General features: G+C 34.5%; 1 long non-coding RNA gene across 1 annotated transcript in view; it reads left to right on the forward strand.

Annotated features, from left to right (window-relative positions):
• The first annotated feature begins 1235 nt into the window (after window positions 1–1235).
• The window catches only part of LOC123616184 (uncharacterized), a 187111-nt gene continuing 170491 nt past the window's right edge, over window positions 1236–17855 (forward strand). The window contains exons 1-2 of the long non-coding RNA XR_006724064.2: window positions 1236–1369; window positions 14601–14697. This is a non-coding gene — a long non-coding RNA (uncharacterized LOC123616184). The remainder of the gene's footprint in view (window positions 1370–14600; window positions 14698–17855) is intronic.

Below are 17855 nucleotides of genomic sequence, written 5' to 3' on the forward strand. Positions count from 1 at the left end.
AGGTTCATGCTTTAGTTGGCTTTAGAACATCAAAAACCCAGTGGTCAATTCCCCTTCAGATGTGTGTTCATAACCCCTTTTAAAGGCAATGAAAATTATATGTGTGGATTTGGGGAGAACATACCCCCAAGTAAGGAAATTAAGAAATGCCAAGAACAACCAAATTTCTTTGCTTCAAAAAAATTGGCTTAAACAATAGTTATTTTAAAAAATAATTTTAAGCAATATGTCAAGTAAATCTATTCATCACTGATAGGATTTCTATGACCAGTTTGAAGGAAAGACTTAAAAAATATTTTAACCATATTTCTTTTCTGGTTTCAAACAGAAAAATACAGTTGCTAAGCTATTTTTGAAAAAGCACTTATTTATGTTTCTCTAAAGCAAATATCTCATAATTCAAAAATTGGTTATTTTTCTACCAGGGCCTGATGGGAACACTTTCATATTTGCTAATAGTATAGCATGTAAAAAAAACATTTTGTAGACAGAGCTTCCAAAACAGTAATGCTTTAGATATTGCTTTTATCACTGAGAGACGAGGTAATGTTCTTAAATTTTTCTAAGAATGTCTGTGATAGACAATATTAATTTAGCAGAGGAAAGGTGAGTAAGGGAGGAATGGGTAGGGGAGTTATTATTTTTGACAAAGCGGATAGGGAGTTTGGCCGAAAATACTCTTCACTATATCCAAACCACAAAGGTTTACTAAACAGAAATTTGAAATCAAAAGACAAACAGGATGTTCATCTGGGACACATTTTTGGACACATACTTTTAATACCACATGAAAGCTGTGCCATCCAGATGTGAAAGCAATAAAATTTAAACAAAAAACCCCAAACAATAAAATAAGAAGTGAAACTGAATGATAGCCTTTAACAAGGAGCCCGTTCTGTCACTGGATCAGAGACAAAGCTATTTACTCTGAGGAAGAGGTGGGGCAGGTTCTGTAGGCCTGGGCTTCCTCACAATGGAAGAAGTAAATAGCAATCTGGTTTTAGGAAACAGTGCGCTTTGGCAGCCTCTGCTTTCTGGATTTCTTAAATTATCTGTTTTAGACTGAAGTGGAAACTTATTAAAGTCAGTACTTTAATATCAGATCAGCTTCAGGAAGGAAAACAGAGAAAAAATTGTTGGTACATATTGTACCCAGAATGTTATGAAGCAAGAAGTGAATAACAATTTCTGTGAGCTACCTAAGGCTAGTCATCCTATCACAAATACAAAATGATAATGTCATTAAAACTCGGCACACTTAAGAATTTGGAAATAAGGTCTTTGCTAAGACTTAAGATAGGACATGTTACCGTAACATAAAACTATTGTCTTTTTCACACAACCGGAAGGGAAATTTTTCAAGTATCATGTAAGTATTTTTCAGATTCTTAATTTTAATATTTTAAATTACAAATGAGAGGTAACTAGGCAGCCATAAAAGTCGTTACTTGAGTTTCATATGTTTTAAAATGGCAAATGTTATGCATTTAAATTCACTTTTTTTTTTAATAAATAGAGTGCTCAAAGTCCAAATGTCTATTAACAATGTCTGATTCTCTTGTCCAGGTTGTGATAAACCCTGGCAGATGCTATCTACCAAATTTCCAGATTAAGTTTCTGTCATTTGCTGTATTTCAAAAAAATTAAATATAACATTCTAAAACATGTATAAGCCATTTGTATTTTCCCCCCAAACATTAGTTTTGGAGATCAGGAATTAAAACTTCCAAAATTTTGATTGTTTAAACATTTGTTTTCTTTAAGCTTTATCTGCTATATTCTTAAAATTTAAGGCAAAAATACTTAAAGTAAAAGAGTTAAAAGTTATTTTTGATAGTGACAAAGTCACATGTTTTATATCCTGTAAAGGAAGAGAAGACGCTTGGGAAAGCACCAGTTTGTGAGACACAATTATTTCAGAGAAGTAGATTATTGATACTTAATGATAATAATCTTAGAACTATTTGAAATTTTTATAATTTTTACTAAAAATTATTACTTATTTTGTACAATTTTGAAGTATTTTTGACAGAGTTTTACTTTCCTAAATAAAACAGAGGTTGACCTGCCATAGTTTACAAAATAATAGTAGCCACAAAATACTTTAAAATAGAAAGCTTGAATAAATATTGATGTAAACCCAAGGGAAGCACATGGTTGGGTTTTCCTTTCTCCTCTATTTCATTAAAATTGATATAAGACTTTACTATTCATTCTTAATTGGATTATCATGCATTTTTCTCATAACAGTTTGTCATGATTCTTGAATTATAATTCAGATAGCATTAGATTTTCCTTTAGTGCTTTGAAACTTTGCTTTTCATTAACATGTTTATTCTTGCAGTTTTGAAGTTTATATAACAATATAAATTTGTTATGCTAAATGTGTTGAAGAGTGACCTATAGTATGTTCATTTTAAACAATATAACAAATTACCACAAATTTATCAACTTAAAGCAACACATGTTTATTATCTCATAGTTATCATAGGTGAGGAGTTCAGACACTCCTTGACTGGATTCTCTGAGATAGTCAAGGTACAGACTGGGCTGCAGTCTTTCTGAAGCTCAGGGTCTATCTGGAGCTCCCACTGATTGTTGACAGAACTCAGTTCTTTGTGGTTGGAGAATTGAGTTCACTGTTTTCTTGCTGGTTAGGTGCTGTTCAGCTACTAGAGGCTACCAAAGCTCCCTGTCAGGCGACCCTCTCATAACTTGGCATCTTACTTTTTCAAAGCCAGCAAAAGAGGCTCACTCTTGCCTGTTAAAGGAAGTCTTATATAGCACAGTAACATCATGGGAGTGATGACCCATTACCTTTGCCATATTCTATTGGCTAAAAGCAAATCACAGGTCCCACCCACACTCACAGGGAGAGGATTATACAGGGCTTAAAAACAGAGGACACAGATTACAGTGGCAATCTTTAAATTCTGCCTCCCACTCTACTGTTTTACTAAATTAGGAGGACACTTTTATTAAAAATGATTTCAGGCATTCAAAATATTACTTTAAATCTGGGAGATGTTAACTTACTTTTTTACATAAAATTTATTAGTATACTTAATTTTAATTTGATATTATTCAATATAACCAACTGCGTGTACATTTAGAGAGTAAAAGGCACAGATAAAATTTGGCTCCCTGTAAAAGCAGAAAGTCACACTGAAAATATTTCCTTCAAATATTGCCATTTAATAAGAACACTTTTAAAACAAAAATGATATATTTTAGCTTCCCTCCTCTACACTATTTTGGAATTCACTATTTTTGATATTTTTATTACAGAAAATGAAATTTTTTTCCTTTCCTTTTTCATTCATTCACTCGAGTATATATTAAGTCTCTTCTGTATTTCACGCTTTTTGTAAAGTTCTGAGAATGTCAGTTAAAGAATAATGAAGAATTACATCTTTTGTCATTTACTAGCTGTATGACAATGGACAAATTACTTGACCTTTTTGGGCTTTAGTTCACTCAACTTTCAAATAAACATGTATAATTTTGATAGCATTTCATTTGCAAAATAATATTTAGTCTCTACAATAATCCTGTCATCATAGGAGGCCTGAATATTCTGAGACAAAAGATATAGCAAATCTTTTTTACAAGCTTGAGTCTAGTAAGTGAGAGAATATCACAGACTTAACACTGTTATCATTAAGAGGAGTACACAGGAAGACATGGAAAGCATAAAATCTGAGATGAGTTTTGATGGATGAGTGGGAGTAAGCCAACTGTGTCACATGAATTTAATAGCAAATGCAAACAGGTGCATGAGAGAGCACGTGTACTAGGGGAAAGTGCAAATAAATCAGTCAGATGGAATGTAGTCTGTAGACACAGATTTGTATGATAATAAAGTATCCAGATAAGCACAGGTCAGATCAAATAAGTACTGACTGAGAAGCTCAGACTGTATCCTGAGTAATGGGGAGCAACTGAAAGATGTTACACGAGAAGTAAAAGAGTTATCTTCCAAGGGATTAAAAAGAAGGCTGTTAGAAATGGTGAGGATGGGATGGAGCGAGCTATTAAGGAGGTAATGTAATTAGTACTTCATGGCTAATTGGAGGTGGAACATGAAGATGAAAAGGAAAGGAATAGATGACTTGTGGGTTTTTTGACTGAGTGAGTTGACGGTTCTTTCATTAACCAATAATGGAGAGGGAGGAGGAGGAGAAATTTGAGAAGGAAAGAGAAGATGAATTTAATTGGAGAATAACAACTTTGAACTTGAAACATCTTTAGAATACATCAGGGGAGATTTCCAGCAGACAACATGATATATAATTATAGATCTTAGGATAAATGTATTTGCTGACGTACATGTTAGAGTTTCATCAATGTTTCTACATCTAAAATGTCTATAAGCTCATCCAGGGAAACTGAGGGAAGACTGAGAATTTAAAATGGTATACAAGGTAAGTCAGAAGAAATGGAGCCCATAAAGGGCCCTGAGAAACAATAGTCAGAGTTCTAGGATAAAAACCTGGTCACAAAAATATCACAGAATTCAAATAATTCAAAAGAATCAAGAAAGAAGTAAGGAGTCCAAATGCTATAGAGAGCTAGAGTAAGAATAAAGATTAAAAGAGAAACTACTGATAAGACTTTCAGTAACTTGACCAGAAACAATTTCAGGGAATAATAGGAAAGGAAGCTGTATTTCAGTGGATTGAGAGTGGAAGAAAGGCAATGAAATGGAGCAAGCGAAATTAAGTCATGCTTTACGCACATCTAGCGAGGACAGGGCTAGGAAGTAGAGAAGTCTTTGTCAACAGAAATGAGATAGGTGGGGGATTTTATTAAGATATATACATAGCTAGTTATTTACTCATGCAGTATATAAGGAGGTCAAAATATGCATATATAATACACATATATGTGAAGAGAGAGATAAAGATATAGATATGTATAGTATATAAAGGTATGTGTGGAAAGATTATGCATATGTTATGAGGTCTAAAGCACAGAGATAAAAACATGGGCTATGAGGCTAGGCTGACTGAGTTTGAATCTCAGCTCTACTGCTCACTGGTTAACAAACAACCTTGGGCAAGTCATTGAATCACTCTCTACATAAATTGTCTCACCTGTAAAATGTAAATAATAATAGGATCTACTTTATTAATATTGTTGAGAGGGATTACATAAGATAAATAAAACATGCAAAGTGCTTAAACCAGTATATAGAACAGAGTAAGCGCTCAATACATTTAACTGTTGTTGGTTATGGTTCCTAGTGATCAATGACTAGTTTAACCAGAAAAGGAATTTAATAAAGCATGACAGGTAGCTCCTAGAATCTCTGCAGTCAGAGTCAAGCATGAAAGCCACACACCACGGAACAGCAACCAATTACAAAACAGAGTTACTCCAGCGTAAACACCACTATACTCAGCATTGATCATGATGATGCGGTTTACACTGCTGTTGCTGGAGACCCACAGTTTGTGCCAAAAAGAGCAGGGCCTGATGTCAGAAGCCAGATGCTGGAAGTGCCACGTTTGTGACACTGTTTATTTCCGAATCAAAGTCTTACCTCAGCACATCTTATAAGAGTCTGCACATCAGTAACAAGAAAGATTGAGGAAGTAAATTCTGGCTTCTCTTTAGCAGAGGCTGTAATCAGAATGTGGCAAACTCTCCAAATACAAGAAGGGTGTTTCACACATACTTCGCATTCAAAAATATCTGATAAATATTCACTGTTTCACTCCTCTGGTTAATGGAGGTAAAAACTTACACCTAAACTTGCTAGAAAAATGCACATCAGTCTTATGTGGTTTAAATAGTTTTTTTTTATATCAAACAGTCTTGTTTATAAAGAATCAAAACAGATTTCTTCTGTATAGCGCAGGGAACTATATTCAATATCTTGTAATAACCTTTAATGAAAAAGAATATGAAAACAGATGTATTTATGTGTGTGTGTGTGTGTGTATATATATATATATATATATATATATATATATATATATATATATATATAAAATAAAACTGGGACATTGTGTTGTATAACAGAAATTGACACATTATAACTGACTGTACTTCAATTAAACAGAAAAAAACGGGGCTCTGACTCTCAAAAAAAAAAAAAAGGAATCTATTGAAAGTCCCGTTTCTCATCACAACTGTTCTTCACATTCTCTTCTTCCTTCCTGAGGTGGTTTTTGGGCTCGAGGAAAATGTAGCCCTCATGGAGTTGGGCAAAAGAGTCTCTCAGGCCTCCTGCTCACCCCCATGCTGACTTCCAGTGGAGGGAGCCTTCAGAGGGTCTTTGACATGAAAGGAAACTGCATACGTGCCTCCTCCCAAGGTTCCAAACAGGAAGTGGTAACAACTTTGCTCCATTCTTGGCTTTTCTTCACACTTAATAACATGTATCACATTTGGAACCACGGTCTAAAGAGAGGCAATCAGGACCTCATCGTATATTTGACCCACCCAGACCTAGCAATAGGAGTGGGAAGGCTTCCCCACCAACATTTATGACAGACTTTGTTCACGACATATCCTGACTTTTCTTTATTCTTGGTAAATAGAAAATGGGTATGATCTAGCATGACAAGCCAAATACATAATACCTTAGTACATTAGTGGAAGCTAGAGGGTTTTAGAAATAGAATTTCTTTTCTAGCCAAGCCTGGCTTTCAAAACTTCAGCCTTATAGTCAACCCAGATATTTTATTCTGAGCATCAAAATCTGAATCTTTACTGCCTCTGACTCAATGCAATCCAGCTTCCACAATTTCAGTCGTCCTCAAGGCAAACAGATGACTGGCTGAACTGGGGGAGAGTCCTACTAAGGAAATGCAAAAGAAAAAAACATATTCACCCCTTTTAAAAAACATTGTTATCATGCTACACAAAAGAGGCTTGACCTGCTTATATACCAAGAGTAAAAGGCAAGTAGGTCAGAGTAGCCTGAAGTCAGACTGGAGAGAACCAATTTGTAGGTTAAATTGCACAAGACAGAGGGTGTAGTTTCAAAGTACAAGCAAAAGTATTTGTCTTAAAAGGAGAGAGAGCCCTTCCACTGAAATAGAAGAGAAAGGCTAGGGGCTTGTAATAATTAATTATCACTATATTGACTCCTTGCTGCCAATATATTCTGAGTCTGTAATTTTTTGGTAATAGTTCTTTGATTCTAACAACGAGTGAATTGCAATGTTAAGAAATGTGAATGCTGTTTAACATGATTGGAAAGAAATGGGGATGGGAAGAATGGAGAGTTCTAATGTACAATAGTTATTTTAAATGGAATGCTGTTGCTGTACAAAAATGTCCCATCTTCCTGTGATCCTTCCTTTAAACATATTTAAGTCATTTTATTAGAAGATAATAATCCTGTCAATTTACAACACAAGCACAGTGTTTTATTGTTTTTGCTCACATAAGAACATTAGCCAGACCCAAAGTCACAATGTGGCCTATTCTCCATATTAGCTGGTTTGGGTTTTAACCAGGACAGATGCCTTGTCTTGTATTTTCTTTCACTGTTTCCTTTTATTATGTTTCCTTTCATGCATTTCTTTTATTCAACTTTAGAAATGGAATATGGCAACCAGATTTTAGACTATTAGCTTATTCAATAGAAAATGCATAGTCCTCTTTCAAATTGCACATCTGTCTGCTCTCAGGAATGTTAAATAACAATAGCACAACAACCAAGCTGCTTAGAATAGGAAATAAAAACCACCATGAGTTCTGGAACACTTGGAAGGATACTCTAGGCGGAATGTAACTAAGTAGTTGGAATTTGTGGTTTAGGCCACCAGGGTTAAAAATATGCCTTCTGAGCAATGTGCCTTAGGTTTTTTTTAAAGATCAGAAAATACCAGCACATATAATAGGATGATCAGAGCATCCTTCCTCCAGGCACCTCCACCATAAATATTGATTCTGTGAGTCTTACACGATTCTGTTCTCTTAATTAAAGCCAGAGAGGAGAGGAGAGCATGTGCTCTTAGGAAAAGGGAGAAGAGAGTCCTCTTTGTTTCCCATTAGGGCACATGAATTCCAGTTACCAGGGCTGCCATCTTTCTATTTCATCTGCTCAGCTAAGAAAAACAAACTCATTATATTTTACATATCACTAGTGGGAAGTTACAGAAGTGAAGATAACAACATAGAAAAGAATCTTGTTGGAGAACCATTTTTCTAATGCACTTTACTGCCTTCTTCCTTTATCCAAGGCCCCAACACCAAAAATACAATGGATATGGGTGGTATAATCATACCAAAATGATATAAAATGAAACAAAACTCATCTGCTTCCAACAATGGGAAAGGTGAAAATAAAATGCTCAAGGAAAAAAATTAATTCTGCCATTGCAGTATTATTATATGTGTAAGTTTAATAATGGCCCCAAAGTTAATCAGGTCTTAATCTCTGGAAACTGTGAATATTAGCTTACATGACTAATGAGATTTTGTAGGTATAATTAAGAATCTTGAAATCTTGAATTATCTGAAAAAGAATCCTTAGAATTATCCTTATGAGATGGAGATAAATGGTGATTTGACTATAGACAGAAGATAGATGGCTCTGTGATGAAAACCAAGGTCAGCAGAGCCAGAAAGAGAAGAATCTAGGCCATTGGCTTCGAAAAACAAAGAAGAGGCCATAATTCAAGACATGCAGAGTCCTGGGGAAGCTGGAAAAGGCAAGCAAACAGGTTTTCTCCCAGAGACTCTGGAGGGAACGTGGTACTGTTGATACCTTGATTTCAGCTCAGTGAAATCCACTTAGGATTTCTGACCTCCAGACCTGTAGGAGAATGCATCTGTGCTGGTTTAAGCTGCTCAGGTTGTGGTACTTTGTACCGGAGTACTACACATGGTTGTGATCTACCAGTACAGTGGAATAAGCATCCTGAAAGCTCTGTATATCACTTAACCAAAGTCTGATTTTCATGATTGTATTCTGAGAAAATGTTGTCCCTGTTTATGCTATACAGTGTTTCAGAAAATAATAAGAACATTTATATGACAGTGTTATTTAATACATAGTTTTATTACCTTCAGAATATCTCGATCTAGAAAATGGTAATAGCATAATATGTCAAAATTTTTTCTGCCAGATCACCCTAAAAAAATGTTTTTAATGTAAAACTGAAAATTAAAAAATAGTATAAATGGCCTTGAAAGTCCTCTGAACCACACATTTTACCTAGCAGAACATATAGGAATGTGTGTACAAAATTAAAATAATACAGCAAAGTTTATTGATAATTTTTTCATATCTTGTTAAGTAATTGAAAAAGTTTCCTGGGGAACAATTATTTTAATTAACACTGAGATAATTAAAAATATCACATAAACTCATTTGAAAAATAAGACCAGCAAATTTAAACTCAACTTCAGTTAATTGAGTCAAAAAAAAAATCTTTATTTTTTTTGGTAATGCGCTGACAGATAATCCATGTTTTTGTTGTTGGTTTTGCTCCTTTTATTTTACTTGTTTGTTTTTCAAATGTCTTCATTTATCAGTCAGTTTTATTGGGATCAAGTAAAGCTTCCAGAGGTAATAAATTTGACACATTTCACTTTATAACTGATAAATTTCCACTGTATATATTGACTTAAAATATTTCCCTGGTCATAGTCCCAGAAATGATTTTCAGGCATTCTACTAAATTTATTTCAATATAAAAGGAGTTCATTCCATATCAATGGAAATACTAATACTTACTGAATAAAAGATTATTAATTTTAGTAAACATTTACTAAACATTTATCTCCATTTACTTTATTTTACTTCAGACTCCCACAATTCTCACTTGGGTTACTATAAAAGTTTCCCAACTAGTTACTTTCCACTGCTTTTCTTTAATCATCAATTTTCTGTCCTATTTTCAGAAAAATCTTTCCACAGTGCCATTCCCATGATTAGAAAATTTAGATAGCTCTATATTTCTCTTGAAATAAAATCCACACTTCTTAGTATGTTTTATAAAGATCTCCATGAATAATAGCTATCATTTCTTTCCAGTCTCATTTGCTATTCTCCTGTTTACTCAAAATGAAACATTCTCAGATTCTCTAAATCCACTATTGCTTCTGTCCTCTGCACAGATTCTCTCTGCCTGAAAATACTTCTCCAAAATAAAATGTTTAGTGGGTGACTGGATATATGCATCTCCAAAGTGTCCAGGAGATGAATCTAAGCTGGAGTCATCTGGGTAGAAAGTGGGCTTAAAAGCATAAAATGTATTTGCAGTAGGAAGAGTTTGTGGATGAAAATCTGAAAAGCACTGGCATTGAAAGAATGGAGAGGACAAATAGCTCATGAAAGGGATTTTAAAAAGAGCAGTCAGAAAGATTAAAGGGGGAAAAAAGCAAGGACAGTGTGGTTTCATATAAGCTTATAGAAAAGAGCATTTCAGAAGATGAGGATGTTGCCAAACAAACCAATTAAGGAGAACAGAATAATACCTGTTAGCTAGTGATGACGTGGTCACTCCATTCTCAATGAAGTGATAAGATTGGAAAGTTGAAGTGTTGAGATTGAGAATTTGGACCTGTGAGTCCAGGTTTCAATATTACAGTAGAGGAGACACATAAATGAAAAGTTAGAATATTGATTGATTCAATAAATGGTTGAACCCACCTTGACAATGTACAAAATTTGGGGTGAAGAGGAAAATAATGTCAAATCCTTCAGTAAATGGGAAGGACTGAGAAGGGGTCAGGAAATCATAGATCCCAGAAGGATGAGAGAGTAATATAGCTGATGTTTGAGCCTGTATAGTACAGGAAGATTTACATGGTCATGAAAGAAAATGGTCTGATCTTGTAAAAATTTGGGAAAGGACATTAATCCTGTTTCCCTACCTGGGGAATGAAGAGTGAACGCTTAAGAGCTATGCTGGTCTGTCCTCTTAAGTTTCATTCAAAGATTTCCTCCTGGTATATAGCATATTTTATCTTAAAGTTCAATTTGAAGAAAATTCATTCAAAATTTGACTAATGTCATCTAAGTTATCAATTCTTTATATTCTCAAGGTGACAAAACTAATGTGTGCTTGAACATGTTATTGCTTGACAGCTCTTTGTATTACAACACAATACACTGTACTTTGTTATGTGGCATTAATGAGTGTTTTCCACCATCCTTGTTATAAGCTGAGTATGTATTAGAAAAGTGTTTCTATGCCATAAAATAAGACTGTAGATCAGAGTCTTTAGAAGCCAGAATTTAGAGTCTGTTTGGGTTTGAATACCAAGTTATTTTAGGCAAGCTATTCAACTATCAAATCCATAGCTTTCTCACCAGTAATATGGAGTTAATAAGTCCTATAGTGGTGAGGTTAAACAGTGTTTTACAAGTGCTTAGCACAATGTGTGGCACATATAAAGACCTATTATCTTATAAACTTGTTGACCTCACATGCCTATTCCTACTTGGTTTCTGATTTATTTAGAACTAGAAAGAATGTTAATCAAGAAAAGGCAGAATTTCATTTATGACATGCATTTAGGAGGATACTGTCTAGAGAACAAATGTTTTGAAACAACGTTTTTTCAAAGGGTGGAACCAGTTCTCATACTGTCATCCTTTCCCACAACCATATGCCGTGGTTCCATACTTGCCAGAAAATGAAATTTGCTCTTACACAGACGCAGTCATTGACTTTGATTCAAATTCTTATTGACATGTTTACTTCTAAGGACACTTTATTTTGTGATTGATTGACATAGGTCCAAAGGGCTTTTGTTTGTGACAGATTTTCAGAAGTCATTGCCATGCCATGTTATCTTTAAATGTTATGTCTTCCTTCTGTTTATAAGTACGCTTCTATGCCTTTTTATTTGCTATTTCTCTGACCCTAGTACCGTTTCCTTTTTCTCTACCTACTGAACTCCCACATAATCCTCAAGATCCAGATTAAAGTTATGCTAGACCAAATGTTGCCTCCCAGCCTGAGTTCATCATTCCCTCTGCTGAATCATCATCTTCCTATGACTCCAATAAACACGCAAGTCAGAATCAAAGTAATGCTTTTTAAAACTCATACACCTGAAATGCATAGCCATGCACATGTGTTTTGAAAAACAATGATAAAAGAAATGCCTATAAGTATTTGTTGTGCATCCCTGTGTAAGAATAACTGCTCCAGTATAGTACTTATAAATAATAACAATTGGTTTTTAAGCCTTTTTTCCCCACTAGACTATTAGGTCTCTGAAGAGAAAGACTTGGTTCTGGTTTTTGTATCCACAAAACCCAGCTGGACATTGTATAAAACATACTCAATAAACTTTTATTTAAAGAATGAATAAATGGAAACCAGTTTTAACTTTATTAGAGCAATTGCTTGGATATTCAATTATTTTTACCATTGAGAAGAAAAGCTGTAGTCTTTCCAGTGTTACATATTTAGCTTAAGGACTTTTTTGTCCCAACATGACAACTAAAATCTGAAATTTAAAAATTATTTTGCAAAGATTACTTTGCCTCTAATTAATATAAAAAGTTATTAGCTGCCTACCTCTGTATTAAAGGCTGCTGTTGACAGATATTATTGTAGGTCCTGTATAGTGACTATAAAATGGCAGAGAACAAAGCCTCAGACCACACACGTTTAGGGTGAAATTGGATAATGTGGATCAAGAAGTCATCACAAAATAAGGTTTTCTAAATAGGATTTTTACTTGTTGAAACTTTTTTGAAATCACAAGCTGAGGAATTTGATACTTTTCTCTTTTTTCCTTCTTTTCCCTGACTTCTATTATGGAGAAAACATTCAGGTCTGTGTAGTTAAATTGGGCACCATTGTAGAGTACACATTCTGAGAGGCACAGCACCAGTTCAACTTGCAGGCTGCCTTCAGTGGGCACAGAATAGCAACAGGAACTAAAGTGTAGTCGATGTCACCTCTGTATCATAAAGGCTGAAATTTGAGCAACTGCTGATGGAGAGACTGCGAATTTCTTACAGTATTTGTTGGTATTCGTGTAAGAAAGTGACCAGCACCACATGAATCAGCATGGGATTCCTCATACAAAATAACTGGTTGATATCAGAGAATAAGGAAAATAAAAGAAACAAAATGTTTAGGCACAACCAAAATGAAGACAGTTCTATTAAATATATCTGGCCAAAGACTTTAGCAATAATCTGGTGGTGGAAAAGTTGATAATAATGCCAATATTACTGTGTAACTATATACAAGTTTATTATGGGAAGGAAAGATCTGCGAGGAACTTTGATATTTTTTTAAGAACGTGGAAAAGTATTATTTCTTTCTCTAGAAATGAAGACAGCAATTCACCTTCAAGCTGTTTTTCGTTTTTTGCCTTGAGGAATTGAAGGATTTATCTGTATCCATGTTCACAGTGGAATGGTGTGGGAAAATTGAAGCTTCCCGGAGAAGTTGCTCATAGGTAGAAGAAAGGGCCTCAGCAGAGCTTTGGCATAGCTGAAGTCAGGAACAAGTTGGATTTATAGAACATGTAACACTTCCAGAGAAAAATTATGGCAGTGGGGGGAACATTCTCAAAATCTGCTGAATGGAGCCTCAGATCACAATTTGAAAAGTATGAAAAGGGCGACCACAATGGCTGGAGATCTTGGGTCTTATGTTTATTTATCCATATTAGTTATGTAATAAACCACAAATATTTCATTCCATAAGGTGGCTACTCATATTGTCAATTAAGTCTTTTGTTGTTTTTATTAAGCCTTGATTTAATAGTTTCCCTTTTGTAAGATTAAGGAGAAGTACCTTAAGTAAGTGAACTCAACTGACGTTTGCTCTCACTATTCTAGCACTCAAGATGGGTAGACCATTTAAGCAGCAACACTTTAAAAAGAAAGAACCTAAACAAAGCCTGTTCCAACTAGGGTGTGCCACATGGAGAGTTATTATTCTAGGTTAATATGAAGAACCTAAGGAAATAAGATTGTGGAAGGCCTCCTGTAATCACAAACAGAATCCCATCATCCAACACTGGCTCACTCCAGCCATGCCACAGCACCCTTGGATGTGTCTTCAGAGACAATGTGGAAGCAAAATGAAGAGTTAAATAACCAACCAGTAAAACTTTAATTTCCTTTTTTTCACCCGGTAGTGGGAACAGGATGAACTATATCAGAAAGAATTTTCTTTTCTCTGTTTTCTTAATCATTGGCCATACAGATTTGTAACTAATTCTTCCTGTATTATTATTTAGTTTAGTATAATAACAATTACAAATTTTTCAAAGAGAGCAGTTATATCTTTTAATTTTCATGTGTCTCAGCAACACCAATGTGTCTGTTTATCGCCAGTATATAATAGATGATCAGGAATTTTTCATTAGCAAATCTTATTTACGACTGTGGAATCATAGCTTAATCACCTGGCAATGAGTGATGATCTTTAGAAGCTTATGGATCAGAAGTGACAAAATCAACCAAAAGAGAAGTAGATCAAGGGGCCACTTTGTGTTTCTGCTGGAGATGAATGGATTACACTGTGAATAAGATTTCCTAAAATAAACATGTTAAAAAAAATAACTTGCAGCCCTTACTAAAGGCACAAATTTATTTGGAAGCATAAAAAGGTTTTGTTTAAGAATAATTTGTTCTCCTGAACCATCTATTCCAGTGATGTTGCTGTGTACAGTGAAGGTTCAGACTGTGTGTCCTGACCTTAGACATGCAAGAGATGGCCTAGGTCACTTCACCTGCCAAACTACATTTATGTAAGTCTAAGACTCTTATTATTTCAGAGTAATTGTCTTCATTTTACTTTTCTTATTTTATTTGGCAAGTTAAACTCTATTTACCAACAACATAGACCTCTTAGATGTCCCAAGTTGCTAAAGCAAATAAACAAACACATACACACACAATCGAAAGATACTCTTAGGAAAGTTTCTCTGATGATAAGGCAGTAAACAGAAAGTCAGGAGACATGCATTGTAGATGGTAAGATTAGGGTGGGTGGCCTTCCACAGGATATTGGATGTGATATTGAATGGCGGTTCATTATGGGAGAGACATCCTGGAAGGAGAGAAAGAAAATGGTAACCAGAAAGAGAAAACATCAACATGCCCTGATGAAATTGCAAGGCTTGGCAGTGATTTCAGAGTTCTCAACAAAACAAAAAGAGTAACTGCATGGGACAATGAGGTATTTAGGAAGGAATACGTTGCAAAAGTCTAGGGAGAGATCTCCTCTCCAAACTGCCTCCCCAACACCACCATCACTCCCCTATTCAGCTGTATAACAGTAACAGACTACACAAAACTCATCAAAAAATTGGCAACCAGGGGCACAAAAACAGACACATAGATCAATGGAACAGAATAGAGAGCCCAGAAATAAAACCATGCACATAAGGTCAACTAATCTATGGCAAAGAAAGCAAAAATATACAATGAAGAAAAAATTATCTCTTCAACAACTGGTGCTGGGAAAACTGGACAGCCACATGTAAAAAATAAACTTAGAACATTTTCTAATACCATATATAAAAATAAACTCAAAATGGATTAAAGACCTAAATGTAAGGCAGGAAACCATTAAACTAGAAGAAAACATAGGCAGAACACACTTTGGCATAAACTGCTGCCAGTGTATTTTTGAATCTGTCTCTTAAGGCAAAGGAAACAAAAGCAAAAAATAAGCAAGTGGGACCTAATTAAACTTAAAAGGTTTTATACAGCAAAGAAAACCATCAACGAAATGCAAAGACAACCTACTGAAAGGGAGAAAATATTTGCAAATGATATGACCAATAAGGGGTTAATATCCAAAATATATAAACAGCTCATACAACTGAACATCAAAAAGACAAACAACCTGATTAAATAATGGGCAGAAGACTTGAATAGACATTTTTCCAAAGAAGATATACAGATGGCCAACAGACACATGAAAAGATGCTCAACATCGTTAATCGTCAGAGAGTGCAAATCAAAACCACCATGAGATATCACCTCACACTTGTCAGAAAGGCTATCATCAAAAAGACTACAAATATCAAATGCTGGCAAGGATGTGGAGAAAAGAGAATCCGTGTACACTGTTGGTGGGAATGTAAATTGATGCAACCACTGTGGAAAACATTGTACAGGTTCCTCAAAAAAATGAAAACTAAAAATACCATATGATCTAGCAATTTCACTCCTGTGTATATACCCAAAGAAAACAAAAACAATAATTTGAAAAAATACATGCACTCCACTGATCACAGCAGCATTATTTACAATAGCCAAGATATGGAAGCAACTTCAGTGCTCATCAACAGATGAGTGGATAAAGAAGACATGGTATAGATATACAATGTACTACTCAGCCACGAAAAAGAATGAAATTTTGCCATTTGCAACAACATAGGTGGACTTGGAGGGTATTATGCTTAGTGAAATAAGTTAGAGAAAGAAATATTGTGTGGTATTACTTATATGTGAAATCTAAAAAAAAGCAAACTAACGAATATAACAAAAAAGAAACAGACTCTCAGATACAGAGAACAAACTAGTGGTTACAGATGGGAAAAGAGAAGGGGAAGGGATAGGATATGGGTAGGGAATTAAGAGGTACAAACTACTATGTATACAGTAAATAAGCTACAAGGCTATATTGTACAGCACAGGGAATACAGCCAACATTTTATAGTAACTGTAAATGGAGTATAACCTTTAAAATTGTGAATTGCTCTGTTGTATACCTGAAACTTTTATAGTATTGGAAATCAACTATACCTCAATACAATTTTTAATTAAAAAAATAAATATTCCACCTCCAGTGGTGGGGGGAGGGGTGGAATTTGGCAACACGAGGAATAAGGAATTTGCCTAGTCACTAAATCAAAACTGTTGTATGCTTGTTCAATATACTTAATAAATCTTGAAGCAAAGAATGGGCAAATGTGACTATTCCTTAAACCAAATAGCTTGGGGAAAATCAGGCTAGTATGCATTTTCATGCCTGTTATAAAACTGCTATCAAAAACAGTATAGAGATTCCTCAGAAAAGTAAAAATAGAGCTACTATATGATCCAGCTGTTCCATTTCTGTGTGTATATATTTATATATATCCAGAAGAATTTAAATCAGAATCTGGAAGAGGTATCTGAACTCCTATATTCATTTTATTTTGAAATTATAGTGCTATAATTTGCTGTATGAATTAGCTAATTCAGAGATAATGTTGAAACCAAAAGAGTCCTATAGGATATCCATCTCCATGAGAAATAAATGGATTTTGAAAGGAGATTAAATAGACATAACAAAAGTTTGCTTTCAGTCTGACTCATGAAAAAATTTATTAGGAATTGTCATTTCTGAAAATGACATTTTAAAAAAATCATTAAATAGAATAATTTAGTCAGAACTCAAGATTTAAAGTTTAACTGCTGACCGCTCAATCATCTCAAACATACTGTTACCACAGTGCTTTTATTTCTATATTTTTCCTGGGAAAACAATGTCTATATATTTACTGGGAAAATATGAAGACAAAGTATTCTGTGTATATGTACAATGATTGTTGTACCTTCTTACTTTAAGTCCGAAAAATAATACATCTGTTTAACATCATGGCTGCTCTGGAATTCTCATTGAAAAGTTTTTTTTAACAGACTACTCCAAGAATATCCTTTGTTTCCTCTTACTGTGTAATATTAAATCCTCTATAAACAAAGAAAGCTTAACCTTTCCCTCCCCTCCTTGGTACCCTTTCTGATAAATCAGCACGCAGAAACATTTTAAATCATATGTTTACATATTAGATATTTGGTTTATCAGTTATTTCTTCCCCTAGTCATTCTTCCAGAAACAAGATGGATTTAGACATAGACACAAAACATTTTTTGCCAGCAGTTTCACTGTTAGTTTGCATATGTGTTTAAT

Source organism: Camelus bactrianus, chromosome 2, assembly GCF_048773025.1.
Source record: "Camelus bactrianus isolate YW-2024 breed Bactrian camel chromosome 2, ASM4877302v1, whole genome shotgun sequence".
Taxonomy (NCBI): Eukaryota; Metazoa; Chordata; class Mammalia; order Artiodactyla; family Camelidae; genus Camelus; species Camelus bactrianus.